General features: G+C 35.8%; 2 pseudogenes; one reads left to right on the forward strand and one right to left on the reverse strand.

Annotated features, from left to right (window-relative positions):
- The first annotated feature begins 18,723 nt into the window (after nt 1-18,723).
- LOC132680565 (peroxynitrite isomerase THAP4 pseudogene) lies at nt 18,724-19,951 on the forward strand (annotated as a pseudogene).
- A 1,513-nt stretch (nt 19,952-21,464) lies between these two features.
- On the reverse strand, nt 21,465-21,663 carry LOC132682656 (small nucleolar RNA U3; annotated as a pseudogene).
- Between the last annotated feature and the right edge of the window lie 2,842 nt (nt 21,664-24,505).

Here is a 24,505-nt window from a genome sequence, read left to right on the forward strand (position 1 = left end):
AAGACAGAAGTAGTAAAAATAACAATAACTATGACAATTCATTAATGAACATACAAACTAAAGAGATGTAAAATGTGACATCAGAAACATAATAGAGGGAGAATAAAATTGTGGAGTTTTATAATGTGTTCAAACTTAACTTGTGATCAACTCAAGATAAATTGGTATATATGTAGGCTGATATACAATGGCCTTGTGGTAATCACAAAGCAAATGCCAGTGGTAGATAAATAAAAGATAATGAGAATGAAATCTCAAAAAAGGCATCTAACCACAAGGGAAGAGAACAAGAAAGGATCAGAGAGGAAGTATAAAACAGTCAGAAAACAGTGAACAAAATGGTGATAAGTACATACTTACCTATCATGTAAATGTAATTAAAGTCAAATGTAAATGTATTAAATTCTCTAATCAAAAGTGATAGAGAGTATAAATAAAAACAAACAAAACAAAACAAAACAAAAACAAGAGTGATCTATAATGCCTCCAAGAGACTTACCTAGGGAAAGGATATACAAATTGAAAGTGAAGAGATGAAAAAAAAAAAAAAGTGAAGAGATGAAAAAATATATTTCATACAAATGGAAAGCAAAGAAATCTGAGGAAGCTATACCAATATCAGATAAAATAGACCTTTAAAAGCAAAGATGGGAATTACATAGTGATAAATGGGTCAATCTAGTAAGAAGCTATAACAACTATAAATATTTATGCACCCAACACAGAAGCACCTAAATATATAAAGCAAACATTAACAGAATTAAAGGGAAAAATCAGCAGCAATACAATGACAACAGGGGATTTTAATACCCCACTTAAATCAATCGATAGATCATCCAGACAGAAAATCAGTAAGGAAACATTGGCCTTCAGACACATTAGACCAGATGGATTTAATAGATGTATACAGAACATTCCAACCAAAAGCAGAATAATACACATTCTTCTCAAGTACAAATGGAACATTCTCCAGGATAGATAATGTGAGGCCACAAAAAAGTTTCAATAGATTTAATAATATTGAAATTATATCAAGCATCTTTTCAGACTACAATGGTATGAGACTGGAAAGCAATCACAGGAAAAAAAACCCACAGGAAAAATTACAAACATGTGGAGATTAAACAACATGCTACTGAGAAACCAATGGGTCAACTAAGAAATCAAAGAAGAACCCCTGAAATGAATTAAAAGGCAAAAACAACACACCAAATCTATAGGATGCAGCAAAATCAGTTCTAAGAGAGAAGTTTATAGTGATACAGGCCTATCTTCCAAACTGGAAGAATTAATATTGTTAAAATTACCCCAAGCAATCCGTAGATTTAATGCAATCTCTTTCAAAATTCAAATGGCATTTTCAAGGCACCTGGGTGGCTCAGTCAGTTAAGCGTCCCATCTTGGCTCAGGTCATGATCTCGTAGTTTGTGAGTTCGAGCCCCGCAACCAGCTCTGTGCTGATAGCTCAGAGCCTGGAGCCTGCTTCAGATTCTGTGTCTGCCTCTCTCTCTCAGCCCCTCCCACGCTTATGCTCAGTCTCTCTCAAAAATAAAAAATAAAAAACAAAACCATTAAAAATTCAAATGACATTTTTCACAGAAATAGGACAACTTTAAAATTTATATGGAACCACAAAATATCCTAAACAGCCAAAGCAATCTTGAGAAAGAACAAGACTAGCGGCATCATGCTTCTGGACCTCCAAACTATATTACAAAGCTATAGTAATCAAAATAGTATTGTACTGGTATAAAAACAGCCACATAGGTCAATGGAACAAAATAGCCCAGAAATCAACCCATGTGTATATTACCAATTAATTTACAACAAAGGAGGCTAGACTATACAAGGTGGAAACGACAGTCTCTTCAATAAATGGTGTTGGGAAAACTGGACAGCTTCATGCAAAAGAATGAAATTGGACTAATATCTTACATAATACACAAAAATTAACTCAAAATGGATTAGAGATGTAAATATAAGACCAGAAACCATAAAACTCCTAGAAGAAAATAGCAGCTGTAACCACCTCCATATAAGTTTTGGCGATAAATTTTGGATCTGATTCTAAAAGCAATGACAAGAAAAGCAAAAATAAACATATGGAACCATATAAACTAAAAAGCTTCTGCACAAGCGAAGGAAATAATCAGCAAAATAGAAAGGCAACCTACTGAATGAGATGAGATATTTGCAAATCATAGAATTAATAAGGGGTTAATATCCAAAATGTATAATGAACTCATACAATAATAAAAAAAAACCTAAACAATCTAATCAAAAATGGGCAGAGGCTCTGAGCAGACATTTTTTTTAAGAAAAGCATACAGATGACCAACAAGTACATGAAAAAAATGTCAGCATCACTGATCATCAGGGAAATGCAAATCAAAACCACACTGTGACATCATTTCGTATCTATCAGAATGGCTATTATCAAAAAGACAAGAAATAACAAGTATCAGTGAGGATGTGGAAAAAATGAAACCTTCATGTACTTTACATGGTGGGAATGTAAACTGGTACAGCCACTATGAAAAACATTAAGTAGTTTCCCCAGAAAACTAAAATAGAACTATCATTTGAGCCAATAATTCTACTGCTAGGTATTTATCTCTAGAAATGAAAACAGTAATTTGAAAAGATATATGCACCTCTATGTTTATTGCTGTTTTATTCACAGTAGCCAAGATATGGAAAGAACCAAAGTGTTCATCAATGAATGAATTGTGTTAGAAGATGGAAGATGGTCATAAAAGTATCCACCAAACTGAAGAGATACTTTCAGATTGAAAAACAAAGCCATGCCACACCATTTACAGAGTTTAATTTAGGGTAACTCACTGGCAGAAGGTGTGAGTAGACAGACAATCTAGGTGCTATTCTCTACACAGTCTGGACCCAAATCCATAGTTTTTATAGGGTGAAGGGGCATAGTAATAAAAATAGTATTGTACTGGTATAAAAACAGCCATATAACTTAATGGAACAAAATAGAGAGCCCAGAAATCAACCCATGTGTATATGACCAATTAATTTACAACAAAGGAGGCTAGACTACACAATGTGGAAAGGACAGTCTCTTCAATAATGAGATCAAAGAATACTTATCTAAAGTGAACACCATCTTTGTGCCAGAGGATCTCTACTAGTTATTGACAGTGACACCCTCTGTATGCCAGTCATCTCTACTAGTTTCTAAAGTGGCACTGTGTGTGAGTCATCTCTGTAAGTTATAAAGTGGTGCCACTCTAGGGAAGATCAGAACAAGCCTTCTCACAGTCTGGTCAGGGCGTACATTAACTTCCAATGTCAGGGCCTGGAACATGGAGGGCCAAAGATGGAGTCAGTGCCGTCAGCACTCCTACAAATGAATAAAGAAAATGTGGTATATTGAATAAAGAAATGAGTAAAGAAAATGGAATATTACTCAGCCATGAAAAGAAGAAAATATTGCCTTTTGCAATGACATAAATGGGTTTTGAGTATATTATGTTAAGGGAAATGAATCACAGAGAAAGACACCATATGATTTCACTTACATGTAGAATTTAAAAAACAAGACAAAACAAAAACAACTCATAGATGCAGACTGGTAGATGCCAGAGAGGAGGGGGGTTGAGGGTAAATGAAATGTGAGATGGCCAAAAAGTACAAACTTCCAGTCATAAAATAAATAAAAAAGCATCTAGATACAATGTACACATTAGTGACTATAGTCAGTAATATGGTATCACATATTATGCAACTTTATGTGGGGAAACTAGACTTCTTATAGTGATCATTTCACAGCATATACAAATATTGAATCATTATATTTTATACCTGAAACTAATATAATATTATATGTCAATTATACCTCAATTAAAAAATAAAAAAACTTAAAGGAATACTTTTGACATCCAGGTATAAAAATAAATCAATAAATCATCTAAAAGAGAAAAAAAATTCAATCTAGACTAATTTCAGATATTACCCAAGCAACAATCAATGCCAGAAGAAATGGAATAACTTCTAAAAATTTGTAGGAAAGACACTTTGATTCGGTAACCTACCAAAAAAAAAAAAAAAATTCTCCTTCTAGCTGGATAGAAATAGGCAAACACTGAAAACATGCACTAATTCAGGGAAGACAGTAAACATTAAAACAACCTAAATGATAGAAATTTATCTAGATTTATCAAGAAATAAATAATTATCATGTTCTTATATAACATGAATAAAACTGGGTGGTATGGTTTGGAATGATATTGGAAATCTTATTTTCTCCTGCTTTATATTATTTGAGTTTAAAATAAACTCAAATAAATTTGAACTTAAAATAAACATAGATCATATTAATAAAAAGCATTAAGTCTGCATTTTTCATGTACAAATAATGTGATTTCATCTAGGTAAAATTTTAAAACAGTCAAAATTGATTTTTAATTATAGAAGTAAGTCAACATTTGACTGGGTCTGAGAGTGAGAGTTACTTGCACAGGGGAACTTTTTGGTGATAGAAATACCTACTCCTTGACTGTGGTCATCTTACACAGGTGCATAAATTTACCAAAACGCACATGCCATTATATTGAAAACAGGTGCATCTTACCATAATTAAATTATATTTCAATAAAATTGACGGATATTGCAATGTAAGAAACTCATGAAAAATAATCTGGGGGCATGGTGATTGTGGGCATAACCTAGTGGCTATGATTATTTTCCTAATAAATGTATCAAATGAACAACAGAATTTTGACACTACAATTTAGGTAAAACGTTAACCCAAAGCTCCAAAATTTAAACGACTGGTACTTGGTGAGATACACCAAGATCCCCATGAAAAATCTTTCCTTAAAGTCATTAGAAAGCTTTCCTTAAAGTCATTTTCCATTTCCAGTCATTTGTATGCATGTCTTGATCTCTCCACAATGATCTCTCCAAAATTTTTAAGTTTTTTATTTCAGTTCAAGTATAGTTAACACACAATGTCATATCAGTTTAAGGTGTAAAACATAGCGATTCAGCAATTCTATACATCATTACTCAGTGCTCATCATAAGTGTATTCTTAATCCCCTTCACCTATTTCACCCATCCCCCCATTTCCTTCCCTCTGATATACTTCACTGTAAATGAGCACACTCAGTTACTTTTTTTTTCAGTAAATACATTTTTTACTCGAAGCATACTGTAGGATATATGTTTTTTTTTTTTTTTTACTTTTAAAAATTTATTTTCTAGTCATCTCTGTACTTAACATGGGGCTCAAACCCATGACCCCAAGATCAAGAGTCACATGTTCTTCTCACTGAGCCAGCCATGTGCCCCCAGAATACATGGTTCTAAAAGATATATATAAAACATTTTACCCAAGAAAATAGAATACACATTTTCCTCAAGTACACACAGAAGAATCCACTGGTTAAATAACATAAAAAGAGACCTAGCAAATATTATAAATTTAAAAAGACTGAAATCATACCAAGCATCTTATCCAACCACAAGGGTACAAAACTAAAGATCAACAATAAAACAAAACTGGAAAATAGACGATGCAAATATTAAATATTTAATATGTAAATATTAAACAACACACTACTGCACAAGCAATGGACCAAATAAGAAATCAAATGGCTAATCAAAATATGCCTTGAAATGAAAGAAAAAGAAAACACAACATTCAAAAACCCATAGGATGTAGCAAAAGCAGATGTTAAGAGTGAAATTTATGCTATAAATGCCTGTATTATGAAAAAAAGTTAAAATAAACAACATTAACATTACACCATAACGACCTAGAAAAAGAAGAAACTTAGCTGAAATTTAGTAGGGGGAGAAAATAACGAAGAAAAAGCAGAAATACATAAAACAGAGACCAGAATAAACAATAACATAACATTGAAAGTAATGACAAGCTTTAAAAAAACAAAATTGGCAATGCTTTAACCACATTAACCAAGAAAAAAAAAGAGAGAAAATTCAAAGACAAAAATGAAAAATGGAAAAGAAAACAAAACACCAGATAACCACACAAATACATAGTGTGATAACAGATTACTATAAGTGATTATATACTAACAAATAAGATAACTTAGAAAAAACCCCAGATAATTCCTAAAAATGCACAAGTCACCACAGTTGAATCATGGATCGTGAATCCAATAAAAAGGAAATGTTCTTAGAATAATAACAAGAATGAAAGTTGAACTAGGAATGAAGGAAATTAGTAAAACATTTTGTGGATATTTGTTTCTGCACATTGTGATTTTATAATTTGCAGAAACAAATATCCAAAATCATTTACTAATTTCCTTATTAGACTCTGCCTCAGTATGTTGTGATAGAGCAGAACTTGGTAGCTACAATTCAGTCTACAATTCAACTTTATTTTTTCAATTTTGAAATACAATTTCAATGAAATATAAATTTGTCATTATTACATTTAAGAGTTTATTATATATTATATATTTAATACCTGCTCAAAACTTTTTATTCCTAAATCCAAACTATTTTAATACTCCGTAAGTTTTTATGATCCATATGACTTTTACATTCATAAATATTTGTTTTACTTCCTAATCAGTGTTTATAGCTACTGTTTAGATAAATAAGAGAGAGATTAGGTAGACTTTATTTTTTTCCTTGAGTTCTCCAAAATTCATATCCTTTCTAATTCTGGGAGACCGTTGTCAGAGTAGGATTGAATGTGAAACTAATGAAGCTCTGGCCTTAGGCACCCTAACATTTGGGAGCTTCTATGAGTGCAAGAAGTTGCCATAGGGTCACGCCAAGTTTTCCCCTTTGAGATATTCCAGGCAGCCGTATATTGGTGGAGTCCTGGTAGAGTCTGGTGTACTTTCTGAGTTGAGGAGACAGAGCTGAGAGTGCTAGGAAACCAAAGGGGCAAGAGCTCACAGGGCAGGGTAGGTATCAAAGAAGGAAAAGCTACACACACACACACACACACACACACACACACAATCTCAGGAGATCTTCACAGAGTCCACCTTGAATATTCAGCAGAGTACTGATCAGCACATGTCTGTAAGGAAACTATACAGCTGGTAAAAGAGCCATCCTAAACGATTAGAGGGGGGAATCAATAATGCTCAAAGAAGGCCACGAATAATTCCTTTCCCCAACAGTGAGACTTGAAAACCTTATTATCATGGAGCATTAGAAATGTTTCATCAGAAGTGTTTTGCCCGAGTAGTGGAGAATAATTAGCCCTAGACTAAATATTTATCTGCTCTAGCCCAACAAATCATAAAAGGATCAAACTGTTTCCAAGAACCATGACTGTATCCCAGAACAAAGTTCAAGATGATTTATAAAAATATAAACATATCTAGAATGCAACAAATTAAAATCCATAATGCTTGGCATCCAATCAAGATTATAAGGCATGCAAAAAGGCAGAAAAACATGACTCATAATGAGGGAAAAAACAATTAATAAATGGACCCAGAAGTAACACAGATGTAAGGATTAGTAGAAAAAGACATTAGAACAGTTATTATAACTGTAATCCATATGTTCAAAAATTTAAGTGGAAACATGCAAAATACTTGAAAAAATGCCTTCAAACTTCTGCTGTTAAAATCTCCCATGGCTGAGATGGAAACTACTACAATGAATGAGATTAACATCAGATAGACTTTGCGGAATGTTAGTAGATTTGAACATACTGTAATAGAAAGTTTCCATAATGAAACATAGAGAAAAGGAATATTAAAACATGAAAAGAGAATGAATTAATTAGCTGTGGAACAAGTTCAAGTAGCCTTGTATGCTTATAATCAAAGTGTCTGAAAGAGAGGAGGTATAAGGCTGAAAAAAATTTGAGATAATGGCTGGAGGTTTTCCAAACTCCATTAAATTGTAGATCCACTGACACAAGAAGCTCAACAAACCCCAAGCACAACAAACATGAAGAAAACTGCCATGAGTCATAATATAATAAAATGTTCAAAACCAGTGACAAGGAGAAATCTTAAGCACAGCCAGAGAACAAAGACACATTATGTATCGACGAACAAAAATAAGGCTGACCAAAGATGTTTAACTGGAAACATTGCAGGATAGAAGAAAGAGAAACAATATCTAAAAGCACCAATTAAAAAAAAAACTGTCAATTGCTAGTCTCTTCAACAGATGGTGTTGGGAAAACAAGACAGCAACATGCAGTAGAATGAGCTTGGACCACTATTTTACACCACACACAAAAATAAATTCAAAATGGATGAAAGACCTAAATGTGAGACAGGGAACCATCAAAATCCTAGAAAACACAGGCCTCAATCTCTTTGACCTTGGCCATAGCAACTTATTATTAGACATGTTGTCGAAGGCAAGGGAAACAGAAGCAAAAATAAACTATTGGGACTTCAACAAAATAAAAAGCTTCTGCACAGCAAAGGAAGCAATCAACAAAACTAAAGGCAACCTATGGAATCAGAGAAGAAACTTGCCAATGATATATCTGATAAAGGGTTAGTATCCAAAATATATAAAGAACTTACCAAACTCGACACCCAAAAAACAAATAACCAAATTTTAAAAATGGGAAGAACACATAAAAAGACATTTTTTCCAAAGAGTACAGGCAGGTAGCTAACAAGCACATGAAAAGATGCTCAACATCACTCATCATCAGGGAAATGCAAATCAAACTACAATGATATATCAACTCACAACTGTCAGAATGGCTAAAATTAACCACATCAGAAACAACAGGTGTCAGTGAAGATGTGGAGAAAGGAGAACCCTCCTGCGCTGTTTGTGCAAATGCAAACTGGTGCAGCCACTCTGGATAACATTATGGAGGTTCCTCAGAAAGTGTGGTGTACACACACACACACACACACACACACACACACACAGCGACAGACACACACACTGGAATATTACTCAGCCATGACAAAGAATACAGTTGGGGCACCTGAATGGCTCAACTGGTTAAGTATCCAACTCGATTTTGGCTCAGGTCATGATCTCACAGGTTCATGAGATCCAGCCCTGCACTGGGCTCTGTGCTGATAGCCTGGAGCCTGCCTTCGGATTCTCAGCCTCCCTCTAACTCTCTGACCGTCCCCCAATCATGCGTGCACTCTCTCTCTCCCTCCCTCTCTCTCTCTGTCTCTCTCAAAATAAACTAATAAACATTAAAAAAAACAGTGAAATCTAGTCATTTACAATTATATGGATAGAGCTAGAGAGTATTATGCTAAGTGAAATAAGTCAGTAAGAGAAAGACAAATACCATATGATTTCACTCATATGTGTAATTTAAGAAACAAAACAAACAAGCCAAGAGGGAAAAAAGGGAGAAAGGCAAACTAAGAAACATACTCTTAACTATAGACAACCAAATGATGGTTATCAGAGGGGAGGTGAGTGGGGGGATGGGTCAAATAGGTTATGGAGACTAAGGAGTGCACTTGTGATCAGCACTGGGTGTCGTATGTAGGTGCTGCATCACTGAATTGTACACCTGAAACTATTATTTCACTGTATGTTAGTTAACTGGAATTAATATAATTGTTAATAAAAGCTTTTTAAAAATTAAAAAAATAAAAATAAAAAAGTCAATCTAAAATGTCTTATCAAATTGAACTCATTAAATTATTATTGTTTATAAAATAAATGATATATCTCCTCTTAATTAAGTAAAATGAACTAAACCTTAGATATGCAGAACATTTTGCATTAAGATGTAGAACATTTTGCATACTGGCCACTTATACTTTTCTGTGGGGCTTGCGAAAAGGAATTTTAGTACAGACAATTTATAGATGCAGGCAGGCATTGGGACATATCTTTATGTGGTGGAATCCCTAGCTACAGCATTGAATTTAAGAAGCAGAATTTCTTGGGGCACCTGGGTGATGCAGTTGGTTAAACATCCAACTCTTGACTTCAGTTCAGTTCATGATCTCACAGTTCATGAGTTCAAGTCCCACGTCCGGCTCTGCGCTAATTAGTGGTCTGAGTCTGCTTAGGATTCTCTCCTCTCTGCTCCTCCCCCCACCTGTGCTTGCTCTCTCTAAATAAATAACTACAACTTTAAAAAACAAAAAAGCAGAATTTCTTTTGGGAACACTCTCAATCACAAGGCAGGGCTTCAAAAACATCAAGGTGTTTGGCAGATTATTTAAAAACCAAAAGCTGAGCAAAGAAGACAAAGCAGACCTTTCCCCGTTTTAAAAATTCGTATAAAAGTTTTGGCTCAAAGTAAGGTAAATGTGAGATACAATAAGTAAAGCAAAAAGGCACCGATAAAGTAGTAAACGACAATCACAGATTTGGGCTCATTTGGACACAGTATCCGGCACTGTGCTTAACATATAATAAAAGTCCAATAAATGTTTGTTGAATGAATAAATGAGTGACTGAACAAACCATGGAAAACAAATTTGTCTGAATATTCTCTCCCAGTAATAGCATTTCTTTATCTTGTTTTTTTTTTTTCAGCTAAAACCCTTGTCATGTTATGTCTTGCATATCTTTTAAAATGTCAATCTCCCATCCAGATGTATATTGAACATAACATAAATACATATTAAATGAACAAATGAAGGAAGGTAGGAAGAAAGGAAGGAATAAAAGATGATAAAACATTTGATATGTGAGTGTTTACAACAAATTATCTATTCAACATTACTGATAAAGAGTAACTTTTTATCATTTCAACAGTATTTTCTTCTAATTGGAGATGTGTTCTAGGATTTAGACAAGACTGAATTTGTGCATTTTGGACTCAATATAATAGAGCTTTACAGTAAGTCTTCATAATCTAGAGAAAAATGTAATTTTTTATGGTTTCCAAACTTTTCCTGCATATCATTTTTAAACTAAACCATTTTACAAGTAAACAACTTAGTTGCCGATAAAAAGAAGCAGTTTTTCTGGAGTCATTTGGATTTAAATAATTTGTCAAGAAAACTGCCAATCTCTTAATTTAAATTGTTTTTTTTTTAAGTTTGGCAGTTGTTACCTTTGCTCCAGGATTAAAGCACAAGTCTGACCCCAAAGGTCCTGTTCTTTCCTGCCACAATCTCACATGTGGGGCCATCCATGTGGGGATGGAAGGGCCTTCCATCCACATGTGCCACTGGGCATCTAAAACAGCAATTCAATTCATGCCCCAAGAACAACTTTTAGCTTGAGCTTTACAGTAAAGTTTTTTCAAGAGAAGACTAGTCATTCGAAAATAGTTTTATCTATTCCCATTGGATATGCCTTACAAATGTTGTGAAGGGTTCTGCTGAGTCCTGAGTGAGAGAAAAGAGTAATAGAAAAAAGAAACAACATTGCATGGTGACAGATGGTTGCGGTAGGTACACTTCTGGTGAGCACAGAATAACAGAGAGATGTTGAATCACTAGGTTGTGCATCTGAAATTAGTGTAACGTCGTGTGTCAACTATAGTCGGATTAAAAAAAAATTAAAATGGATTTTAAAAAAGGAAAAAAGCAACAGTGGATATAAACACAATGGATATGTTTTGTTTTTAATCTTTGTCCCTGTCTCTGTTTGAATTGAACTTATCTCTGTTTTAAATTGGACAGTTTCCGGTGCCTGGGTGGCTCAGTTGATTAAGCGCCCAACTCTTGGTTTCGGCTCAGGTCATGATCTGACCGTTCCTGAGAGTGAGCCCCACATCCAGCTCTGCGCTGGTAGTGCAGGACCAACTTGAGATTCTTTCTTTCCTTCTCTCTCTGACCCTCCTGTGCACACTCTCTCTCTCTGAAAATAAATAAATAAGTTTAAAAAAAAAAAAAAAGAATTTAAATTGGACAGTTTAATGTCTTTAAAAATCAAATTTTATTTCCCTAAATCCCAACATGATATTCGCTTGGTTTCTAAGTTTTTTTTCTTTAAAACTGTGGGACATTATTTGATGTAAAATGTATGATTTAAATATTTTGACTTCTGTATTCAAATAGCATTTACTCCATATTTTGAGAGCTTTTACTAAAGTCCGTTTTTTTTTTTTTTTTTCTGTTAACTCTAAGTGGCCATAGAATTTTACAACGGTAGTTTTGATAAGACGATTTCACCTTCTATGTTTTTTTAAGATTTAAAAAGAATGTTCATTTATTGATTTTGAGAGAGAGCAAGCAAGAAGGGGAAGGGCAGAGAGACAGAGAGAGGGAGAGAGAGAATCCCAAGCAGGCTCTGCACTGGCAGGACAGAGCCCGATGCGGGGCTGATCTCACCAAGTGTGAGACCATGACCTGAATAGAAATCAAGAGTCAAGAATGCTTAACTAACTAAGCTGGCCAGGTGCCTCTCACTTCCTCTACTTAAAAAAAAAAAAACCAAAAAACAAAAATCGCCAATACACATTGGTGCCATGAGAGAGAACAATGAACAATACATTTTTATTTTATTTTAACTATTCATAAATATTGCTTTTAAGGAAAATAATGCATTTTAAAATATTACATAAGAGTTAACTTCTATTACTATTCCATTTCTTTACTCACTGCTTAAAACCTGTTTCAAAGTACTAAAACCTTAGTGAAATTTTTAAACATTCTTATTACTTAATTTTACTAGTCAATTACTGAATGTATTGCTTTTTTAAAGAATAAATCAACATAAGATTTTCTAAGTTTCCAATTTGAAAACCAAAAAAAAAAAAAAAAAATCTAAATTCATATGGGTAGTAGACCTTTCAAACAGTGTAAAAATAGATTTTGCTCTTTAATCTTCACGTTTTATAATTGTCTTGTGGCTTCTAATGTGGAGGCATAACATAGAGAAATAGAAACTATGTGTCAAACGTATGAAGAATTGCTAGAAGTTATTTTGTTAAAGGCCAGTATAAATTTCTAGGACCTGTTAATAAAATAGGTACAGCTGTTATGTGAATTCACACATTGCTTTAAGTTTTATATTACTCAGAAATTCTTTAGCTACATTATTACCATTTCAAATGAATTCTTATTTAAAAGAGGTACAGGCAAAGCTTTACTTTTTCTGTACATTAAAGATGGTCTTGATTCTATCTTGAGGTATATTTATGATAAAAATTTGAATGATTTTTCTCATTTCATCTATTTTTCAAAAAAAAAAAAAAAGCTTAATGAATCTCCTCAGACATTTCAGAGAAACTTATCAGCATCTATCTCCTAGATAGGGTCTAGTACCAATCTTGGTCATCTTCACAACTGTTACTATCCACCTTGTTCAAATCACTTGTGCACAGATTCACACTATTAGGTTTAGAAGGACCAAAGCAAATGAACACATTTTAGGTCACGTAGTTAACTTGTATCTGTGTATCTCCAGGCTTCTGAGCGCTCAGCTATTTTGGGGTCATTATTACTTTGTATGGAGGCGTATTTCTTGGCCAGAAGTTACTAAACCACATATTGTCATCTTTAATGAACCTGTTGTTAGTCATTCACCACCCCTTTTTCACTTGCCATTTATGTTACCAGAACAAGTATGCTTTGTAAGACTCATCCAAATTTTATTTTTGGAAGTGCTTTAAAAAGGAAAATTCTTGGCTGAAGAGTCATTGGAGTAAGGATATATTTTAATCTTTATATGTGGGGAACATCTATATTGGACTCTGTAAGCTTTTTAGATGATATCACTGAAATTTCAATATTAACACATTTTGCAACCAATCTAGCATTCTGAATGTATATATGGCTTAAAATAGATGTTTGCAAGAAAAATAGAGGTGAGATACATAAATGTTGGCTAGCTAAAATACAGATAGGAAAGTTTTCATAAGGAAACAGCTTGTCATGAAAATCTTAAGGTTTGATTATTCACTGTCTTATCTCATCTTTCATTGTTGTAAATGTTAGTATTTTCTATCTGTAGTATTTTTCACCAACACTGGGTTTCACATAAGAAGATTATTTTCGAAGACTCTCATATTGCTAATTGGGTTATAGCCAACTCTAATGAATATCAATTCCAAGTTATGAGCACCGTGTGGTGGTGAAGAAGGCTGTGGTGTCCGAATACTTGGTTTTTCTTGGGCCTCATCACATGCTAACTTTATGATGTAGAGCAACTTGCTTAGTTTCTCTGTACCTCCATGGCTTCATTTCCATTTTTTTCAAGTTTTTATTTAAATTCCAGTTAGTTAACATGCAGTACAATATTAGTTTCAGGTGTAGAATTTAATGATTCATCACTTACATATTACAAGTGCTCATTTCAACAGATGCCCTCCTTAATACCCAGCACCCATTTAGCTCATCCCCCTGCCCACCTTGTGGCCAGCAACACTGTTACTTCTCCATTGTTAAGAGTTTGTTTTATGGTTTGCCTCATCCCCTCCCCTCTGGCTCTTTTTCTTCCCCCTATATTCATCTGTCCTGTTTCTCAAATTCCACATATAAGTGACATCATATGGTATGTCTTTCTCTGACTTACTTCACTTGGCACAATACCCTCTAGCTCCATCCGTGTTGCTGCAAATGGCAAGATTTCATTCCTTTTGATGGCTGATATATATATATATATATATATATCATCAATCGATGGACATTTGTACTCTTTCCATTTTCCATAATTTGGCTATTGTGGATAATGCTGCTATAAACATTGGGGTGCATGTATCCCTTTGAATCAGTCTTTTGTATCCTTGGGTAAATACCTAGCAACTGGTGGATCATAGGGTAGTTCTATTTTTAACTTTTTGAGGAAACTCCATACTGTTCTCCAGAGTGGCTGCACCACCAACCAACAATGCAATTCCCACCAACAATGCAAGAGGGTTCCCCATTCTCTGCACCCTCATGAACATCTATTGTTTCTTGTGTGGTTAATTTTAGCCATTATGAGAGGTGTGAGGTGATATCTCATTGTAGTTTTGGTTTGCATTTCCCTGATGACACGTGATGTTGAGCATTTTTCATGTATCTGTTAGCCATCTGCATTTCTTTAGAAAAATGTCTATTCATGTCTTCTGTCCATTTTTAACTGGATTATTTGCTTTTGGGGTGTTGAGTTTGGTAAGTTCCTTATATATTTTTGATACTAACCCTTTATTACATATTTCATTTTCAAATATCTTCTTCCATTCCAAAGGTTTAGTCTTGTTGATTGTTTCCTTTGCTGTGCAGAAGCTTTTTATCTTGATGAGGTCCCAATAGTTCATTTTTTGTTTTTGTTTTTCTTGCCTCAGTAGATGTATCTAGTAAGAAGCTGCTATGGCTGATGTCAAAGAGGTTGCTGTCTGTGCACAGCTTCATTTCCAAACTGTAATAATAGTACCCTAAAACATAGGCCATTTTGAGGTTAAATGAGACAATGCTCTGATTTGCAAGAGTAAACATCCATATATCACTATTATTACTGACAGTCTTGCAAATAATTTCAGTAGTCTCTGCTCCTACTCTTCTCTACCTGCAATCTATTATTCCCACAGCATATGTTTAAAAATTAAAACAAATAATGTCACCACTGTTCATGAACTCTTCAGGAGCTTTCTGTACATTTGGAATAAATTCCAACCCCCTTACCAAGACTTAAAAGGTCATGGTGATCTGTCTCCAAACTGTTTTTCTGGCCCGGTTTCTTTTTTTTTTTTTTTTTTTTTTTTTTTTTAATTTTTTTTTCAACGTTTTTAATTTATTTTTGGGACAGAGAGAGACAGAGCATGAATGGGGGAGGGGCAGAGAGAGAGGGAGACACAGAATCGGAAACAGGCTCCAGGCTCCGAGCCATCAGCCCAGAGCCTGACGCGGGGCTCGAACTCACGGACCGCGAGATCGTGACCTGGCTGAAGTCGGACGCTTAACCGACTGCGCCACCCAGGCGCCCCTCTGGCCCGGTTTCTTAATGCTTAGTGTTCTGGCCACATCCTTTTTGCTTCTCTAGCACACCAAAGCTTTCTTGACACAGCACTTTGCACCAGCCCTTCTCTTTTCTTAAAGCACAGCATGTGTGCATGGCTATTTTCCTTTAGGCCTCAGCTGTGATGTTAGCAAAATCTTCCTTAGCCATCGTATTGCTGTGGGGTCTTTTCTCCATAGAATTCAACAATAGCTAAAATTACCTTATTTATCCATTTACCATTTGTTCTCTTTTCCTCTCAGTATACTAAAAGGCACATAGGTATAGGGACATTTTCCATCTTATTTTCTATTATCTCCAATGCCACAACTGTCTTGATAAATATTTGCTTAATGACTATATAATTATAGCTTGGTTCAAAGGTGATCCAATTTATTATAATTTGGCCAAAACTCCCATCAGGATAAAAATCTGTATGGCAAGAGGAGATGGTTTCTAGGCTAGAGTGTTTTATTTTATTTAAATTTTATACTTCCTATCTATCAGGGCTATGCAAACCGTGAGAGGTTTGTGACTGTCTTTTTAAACCACATGTGATCATGTTAAGTCTCAAGAACCAAGTTTCAAGTTGAGAATTATGTGAAATATATGTAAAGGCTACAAGATGACAGAATTTTTATGAAGAATAGCCTAGATACCATCCAAAAGAAAAAAAACCTGACTTCTGACAAGTTCCCCTAAACAAAACTTTCCACCCTTCTATATTCCTCTCATCCAGAACCCATACTCTGACTCATTGTACTCAAGAGACTTTGCAGACTTGCGGCTCCTTCCTCTGTTTTTTTTTTCTAATCTTGAACAGCACCTTTATCAGTTGTGATATTAACATGAAACAGATGACACATTCGAAATCAGAAAATGTGAGGAAAGATTAGTAGGGGAATTAATTTCCTAAAGAGATGTGGCAGGAGGACTGGTGCAACTATTTGGAGACTTCCCAACCCCTAGATCTCACAGTGACCAAAATTCAGAGTTAAGTGTCTGAGGACGGTCAGACCACAGCTGGCTTTCGGGGAATTTGGCCAACTGGTTGCACACTAGCAAGCAGGGAGCCACACAATAACCGGCCCTTCTCACTTCTCCCAACCTGCACACATCTCCTGCTGGTGCCTCCCAACGGCCCACAGAGGCCATTCATACATGTTCTCTCTCCCCGCCCTCCTCCAACAGGGAGGATGCAGACAAGGGAGAGTATGTTTGAAGTTACAAAAAGAAGACAGGCAGCACCTCTCCCCTTCTGTCCTATTGTTTATGACCCACCTGTAACAAATCTGAAAGGATTAAACCCAAATCTGCCACTTTGCTATGGAAGTCCTTTCTGAGAACTCTGTGTGCTCTGAATATCCACATTCTACTCCTCAGACTGTCAGTGTTTCCTCCTCACAGTTTTGTCCTTTCTCCTGGAACATACGCTAACCTCAACCTGGAGAGAATGGAGTGGCAAAAAGTGCAGTACACCTTAAAGGGCTTCCACATTTTCTCTTCCAAACTCTTCAGGGAAGTGACCTACTCCTCTTGCTCCTCTTCTGTTATCACCTCCTCTCCACGTGGCCATACCAACATTTTCCCACTAAATCTTCAAATATCCACTACAATCATTTTAAGTTCAGCCTACTTCTAAACAAATCACCTTATCTTTCCTCAATTTTCCATCCTTTTTTCTCTGTCTCCTAAGGCATTGTAATCTGTAGAGTTGGCCCCTTGGCAATCTTTCTACGTGCTGTTTTAATTTTGTCCTAATTCTGGATAGTATTAGGTCTTCTTGCTATTCCTCGCTATTCAATCCCTAATTTATTTAATGCCATGGCTTGAGATATTTTTATTTATTATTTTGCACACTGGCAACGCCTCTGATTCCATTTTTATCCAACTAAATAAGTATTTCCTCCCACTTGATCCACATTCAAGCCTGTTACTTATCTTGGTTTATACTTTATCCTTCTAATATTGTGGGAGAAAAAAATAATCTATTTATTCTACCAAATCAATTGGTAGCCAAGTCCTTTTACATTGCCTTCTGTACTATCTCTACTATCAATTTACATCACCACCACCTACAAGATTTAAGCCTTAATAATTTTTGGCTAGAGTGTTGAAGCCCTCTCATGTGTTTCCATCCCTTCAGATTCTTCCTCAACCAAACTACCCTTCTCACCACTGGCCAAAACCATCTTATAAAATCACAGAACTTATAAGGTAATTTCCCTGAGGAGAAATTTTCAATGGAGCTTCCATTGCATTCTGAATAACTAACTCCTACACCAATGCATGTAAGAAACTTCCCAGAGAGCCTATAATAACCTAGTTAATGTTTTATTTTTTTATTTGGCATTAAATATTCCAAAAAATAAAACTTAATATGTCAGTTAAAATGCAAATATTATAAAAATTTTACTAAGTCACTGAGAAAAAAAATTTCTTTTGAAATTATTTAGCATGATATTTTAGTTGTTTTCATGATTCATTTTCTGATTTTTCATTAGATGTGGACAAGGGAGGAAAGCACTGAAATCTGCACGACTTTATGACATTTTCCAATTAAAATATTTTCACTATCATTGATAATTAGTTTTGTCTTATTCTTTTATTCCACATCTATTGAATTTCATGGCAAGATGCAGACTTCCTTCCACTAAACTAAGGATTTTAACTGTAGAATTAGGTCTTACTTTTTTTGTATTATGGATGATATTCTTTAAAAGTGTAATAGGGAATGACTATAATTTTGATATTAATTATATATAATAAAAGTATCTTTATAAGAGCTCTACAGAAAAGAATCTAGGTACTTCATGCAAAATTAATTGTACTTTTAGAAAAAAATTTTAATTTTTTCAAAATGAAACATTAGAGTATAGCAACAATAAAATGTAGTGGGAGATTATATGAAAAGACATTTGAAACAATGTACGTTAAGGGGAAGGGACTAGACATTGCATCCAGGGTAGCCCAGGGAGTCACTAGTCAGAAGCAGGCACAACAGTTTCTGAAAGGAACTCTAGGAGATTGGCCCCCACAGGGTCAGGAAGCCAAGGAGAAGCAAACACATATTCTGTAGATGTTGGCAGTGAAAACACCACCCCCTTCTATGGGTGACTTTACCCCCCTACAGCATCTGGGGCATACAAATTTATTGGCTCTCTTCATTCTTACAGTCTCTCCTCCAGGTACACTCAGAGCCTGCCAACTGAAAGACAAGGAGACTGGCTTCAACAGCACTAGCCTGGCTGTTGCAGGACTACCCTGGGGTACAAGAAGAGCTTTTCCCAGAACACCTGAGGTTGCTGCTCAAAGCAATGTCTCAGAAACCATCCAAGAGCCCCTCTACCCCTCTGACAGATGTCACGCTGAAACCATTCATGGTAACTGTGCAGACTGAGCACAGCAATGGCCAGCCCCATGTCGACCACCAAGATCACCCTGTTAGTGTTGGAGCCTGCCAACTCATCGACTTGCTGTATGTATTCTTCCTGCTTCTCTCAACAGAACAAGAGCCAGGCAAGCTGCCTGAAGAAGCAGGTGGAGAACTATGAGCTGAAGACCCTGTGACAGAGGGTCAGCCAGTCCAATAGCCAGGTGCACAAGCTTCAGGAGAAGCCGCAGTTTCTTAAGCGAGTACCCTACCTAAGCAGCCTACTGCTGCCAGCTGGGAGCCCCCCAAGATCAACCTAGTGGTGGAGCCACTGTCCTGGGTGCTGGGTATCTGGCTGTCAGATCCACCAGGACTTACCTGATGCTACAACCCTTCTAGTAACTAGAAGAGGTGAACATCTTGCATATGGGCCAGCCCATGTAGAACTTCTGGTTTAACATTTTCCACCCTGACACATAAACCATGCATAAAGAATGTGGCTTCATCCACCAGAAGCCCAAAACCAACAAGGTGGCCTTAGCACCCAGAACTCAGGTATTGTGGAGGTGGAGGGTAATGTGAACCAGTGGGAACTGTGCATGATGTCCCATTCCAGCACCAGTCCATCCTTGCCAACGAGCCCCCCCATGGGGCAGATTACCTGAAAATTCAGGTTGTACTCTGAAGGTAAATTGAACAGGCAACCACAACCCAGCCCATGACTCAGCATCTTCATATTACCTACAAGAAGGTTCCCTCCTTATGCAAAGTAAGACTTTGACCTGGGTGGGGCCTGGCCACCTATGTATCATGACACTTCAGCTTCTCAGTAGATGCTCCACAGCAGGTGTGGGTGTGACCACAGTTCTCTGTGGGTTCAATAGTGTTGCCACTTGTACCTTTAAGGCCATAGAAAAAAACAAAGGCCTAAAAAAAATTAAAAAAGAAAAAAGGAAGAAGGGACTCCACACAGATAAACGATTTAAATGATTTTTATTAGCAAAATGAAATTTACAATGGATAAAACTAATTACTTACATGCTTATTGCTACAAATATTATTTGAGGTTTCTATGATTTAATACTGCTGTACAGGTGAAGCAAGAATTGAAGCAAGAATTTGGCTAATAGCCATGTTCATTAGTATTTCTGAGTAATACAATCCTTGAAAAATTAAACCTTTTCACTTTCACATAATTGTTCTTAGAATTATTTTATGAATCAAAATATACACTAATTCAATACAGGATCATGATATTAAATTATATTTTTAGCAACTGTAAGAGCAGAATAACACTAACATACCTTGAACTAGTTACACTGTCATCAAGACATAATGTAAATCATCTTCAAAAATAGTCTGTTTAATGTCAAGATAACATAAAAATGAAGTGATTATTAATCTAAAATAGACATTCAGACATGAATGTCTAAAAGTATCTGGTGAGGACTAAAATATCTGATGGAATGATTGCTAGGAAATATATTTTGACCTAATTATTATTATGTTATCTGATCATTTCAGCCTACCTGCTAGAGCATGCTCCATTAGCTAATTAGACTAGCTGAAATAAAAGACTAACTATGATCTTGATTAAAACATTCAAAAAGGTTTTTAATATAAAAAATACAAAATTAAAAATTTAGACATGTTCAGCCAGCTGAAAATAACTGAGTGTCAACTGGCCAAAACCTATTGCCAAGTATACATTTTTGCAGTTTTTAGAGTATTAATAGTAGGTTTTAGTGTGTTATTAACTTCCAAGCTCAACAATAAGCACTCATCAGTATTCTCCTAACCTTTTCGGAATGAACTGCGTAGGACTTACTGTGAACTTCAGTGTTAATGTGGCCATCTAGTAACAGTGGCCAAATTTTAACAACATGGTCTCTCCCTTATACAATATATCATTGACAATAATGCTTTAAGTTTTTAGAACATTTTTAGATCCTTTATTTTCTTTTTACAATAAATGAATTTGTGAAATAGGGAGATCAGATATCTTTATCCTAACTAAAGGAAGAAAATAATTTATAAGAAAGTTAACTGACTTACTAAAATGTATACAAATATACAGAACAAAAAAACAGAACCTAGGCTCCTGGACATCCTATGTTTTTTGCAATGATCAACAAAACCTGAATGTCTCCAAAACATTTTATCATCATTGTTATCTCCAGAAACTGATCCACTGATAGGCTCAAGACAACCCACACTTCTATTTCTGTTACCACAGCAATTTCCTAATTACTATTGGTAGCTCAACTTTCCATTCTTTCTTTTTTTCAACAGAAACCACTCAGACTGTATCATCTCCCTCTTACTTCCCCAAAGGAGGAAAAGAATGATCATCAATGGCAAGAGGCAATTGTGGAAGCAACTTGAAGCCAGCTTCATGCTCAGGAGAGAACACCACCATGCCTCCTCATCATAGTCCTTTCTTTCAAAAAGGTATCTTTCAAAGATATCCGAACAGCATGGCCCTGACCTCTTTCTCTAACAGTCCATCCATAGCATTTCAGCAATATCACTTTTCCCACAAGGGATGCTGGCTAGATCCTTCTGTTACTCTGGAATGGAGGTTACAGCAACTCTTATATATTCATCTAGAGCCTAGGAAATCCTAGATTGCTCAGAAAAGGTTGTATTATCTCACATAAGTAAGATGACGGCTGAAAATATTTATTAGAGATTTAGGGCCAAATAATGCTTGATTGCCTCCTTACTTTCTCTGTTAATAAATATGTCTTAAAGAATATCACTATGGCAAATGTTAAAAAACAGGTTGTTCATAGGCCCAACCAAAAAGGATACAGTGACACAGGCCTACCCCAAGAAATAGGAAAAAGCTCAAATAAACAATTTGATCTTATACCTAAGGAACTACAAAAAGAAGAACAAACAAAACCTAAGGTGACTAGAAGGAAGGAGATAATAAATATCAGAGCAGAAATACATGACATGGAGCTTTAAAAAAATAGAAAAAAACAATGAAACCAAAGCTCGTTCTTTTTCTTTTTCTAATTTTAGAGAGAAAGTAAGCATGAACAGGAGAAAGGGGCAGAGGGAGAGGGAGGGAGGGTGGGAAGGAGGGAGGGAGAGGGGGAGAGAGAGAGAGAGAGAGAGAGAGAGAGAGAGAATAGAGAGAGAGAGAGAGAGAGAGAGAGAGAGAGAATATCTCAAGCAGGGTCCATGCTCAGCATGAAGCTTGATACAGGGCTGAATCCCATAACCCTAGGATCATGACTTGAGCTGAAATCAAGAGTTGGATGCTCGACCAACTGAGCCACCCAGGTGCCCCAAGAGCTTGTTCTTTGAAAATATAAAATTGATAAATCCTTAGCCAGACTCATCAAGGAAAAAAAAAGAAAGAAAGAAAGAAAGAAAAAAGAAAGAAAGAAAGAAAGAAAGAAAGAAAGAACTAAAATAAATAAAATCAGAAATGAAAGAGAAGTAACAACTGGCACCACAGAAATACAAAGAATTAGAAGAGAATACTACAAAAAAAGTTATATGTCAACAAATTAGACAATATAGAAAAAATAGATAAATTCCTAGAAACAGATAACTCCTAAAACTAAACTAGGAAGAAATAGAAAATCTGAACAGACTGATTACTAAGAATGAAACTAAGTCAGTAATCAAAACTACCAAAAATATAAATCCAGGATCAGACAAATTTACAGGTGAATTCTATCAAACATGTAAACATAAACTAATACCTATTCTACTCAAAGTATTCAAAAAAAAAAAAAAAAAAAAAACCAGAAGAGAAAGGAAAACTGCCAAATACATTCTTTAAGGCCAGCCTTACCCCAATACCCAAACCAGACAAAGACACCACAGGAAAAAAGAAAATTACTGGTCAATATCCTTGATGAATATAGATACAAAAATACTAAACACAATATTAGCAACTCACATTCAATAATACATTAAGGGGATCATTTATCATGATCAAGTAAGATTTATTCTAGGGATGCAAAGATGGTTCAACATTTGCAAATCATCAATATGATACATCACAACAACAAAACAAAGGATAAAAATCATATGATCATCTCAATGAATGCAGAAAAAGCATTCAAGAAGATTCAACATCCATTCACATAAAAACTCTCAACAAAGTGGATTTAGAGGGAACATACCTCAACATAATAAAGGCCACATCTGGGGGAGCCTGGGTGGCTCAGTCGGTTGAGCGTCCGACTTCAGCTCAGGTCATGATCTCACAGCTTGTGAGTTCGAGCCCCGCATCAGTCTCTGTGCTGACAGCTCAGAGCCTGGAGCCTGCTTCTGCTTCTGTGTCTCCCTCTCTCTCTGCCCCTAACCCACTCACATTCTGTCTCTGTCTCTCTCAAAAATAAATAAACATTAAAAAAAAATTTTTAAATAAATAAATAAAGGCCACTTCTGAAACATCCAAAGCTGACATCATATTCAATGTTGAAAAACCAAAAACTTTCCCTCCTAGATCAGGAACAAGACAAGAATGTCCACTCTTGGGAAAAGATATTTGCAAATGACATATCAGACAAAGGGCTAGTATCCAAAATCTATAAAGAGCTCACCAAACTCCACACCCGAAAAACAAATAACCCAGTGAAGAAATGGGCAGAAAACTTGAATAGACACTTCTCTAAAGAAGACATCCGGATGGCCAACAGGCACATGAAAAGATGCTCAACATCGCTCCTCATCAGGGAAATACAAATCAAAACCACACTCACCTCACGCCGGTCAGAGTGGCCAAAATGAACAAATCAGGAGACTATAGATGCTGGAGAGGATGTGGAGAAACGGGAACCCTCTTGCACTGTTGGCGGGAATGCAAATTGGTGCAGCTACTCTGGAAAACAGTGTGGAAGTTCCTCAAAAAATTCAAAATAGACCTACCCTATGACCCAGCAATGGCACTGCTAGGAATTTACCCAAGGGATACAGGAGTACTGATACATAGGGGCACTTGTACCCCAATGTTTATAGCAGCACTCTCAACAGTAGCCAAATTATGGAAAGAGCCTAAATGTCCATCAACGGATGAATGGATAAAGAAATTGTGGTTTATATACACAATGGAGTACTACGTTGCAATGAGAAGGAATGAAATATGGCCCTTTGTAGCAATGTGGATAGAACTGGAGAGTGTTATGCTAAGTGAAATAAGCCATACAGAGAAAGACAGATACCATATGTTTTCACTCTTATGTGGATCCTGAGAAACTTAACAGAAACCCATGGGGGAGGGGAAGGAAAAAAAAGAGGTTAGAGTGGGAGAGAGCCAAAGCATAAGAGACTGTTAAAAACTGAGAACAAACTGAGGGTTGATGGGGGG

The sequence above is a fragment of the Panthera onca genome, chromosome A1 (assembly GCF_046562875.1).
Source record: "Panthera onca isolate mPanOnc1 chromosome A1, mPanOnc1 haplotype 2, whole genome shotgun sequence".
NCBI lineage: Eukaryota > Metazoa > Chordata > Mammalia > Carnivora > Felidae > Panthera > Panthera onca.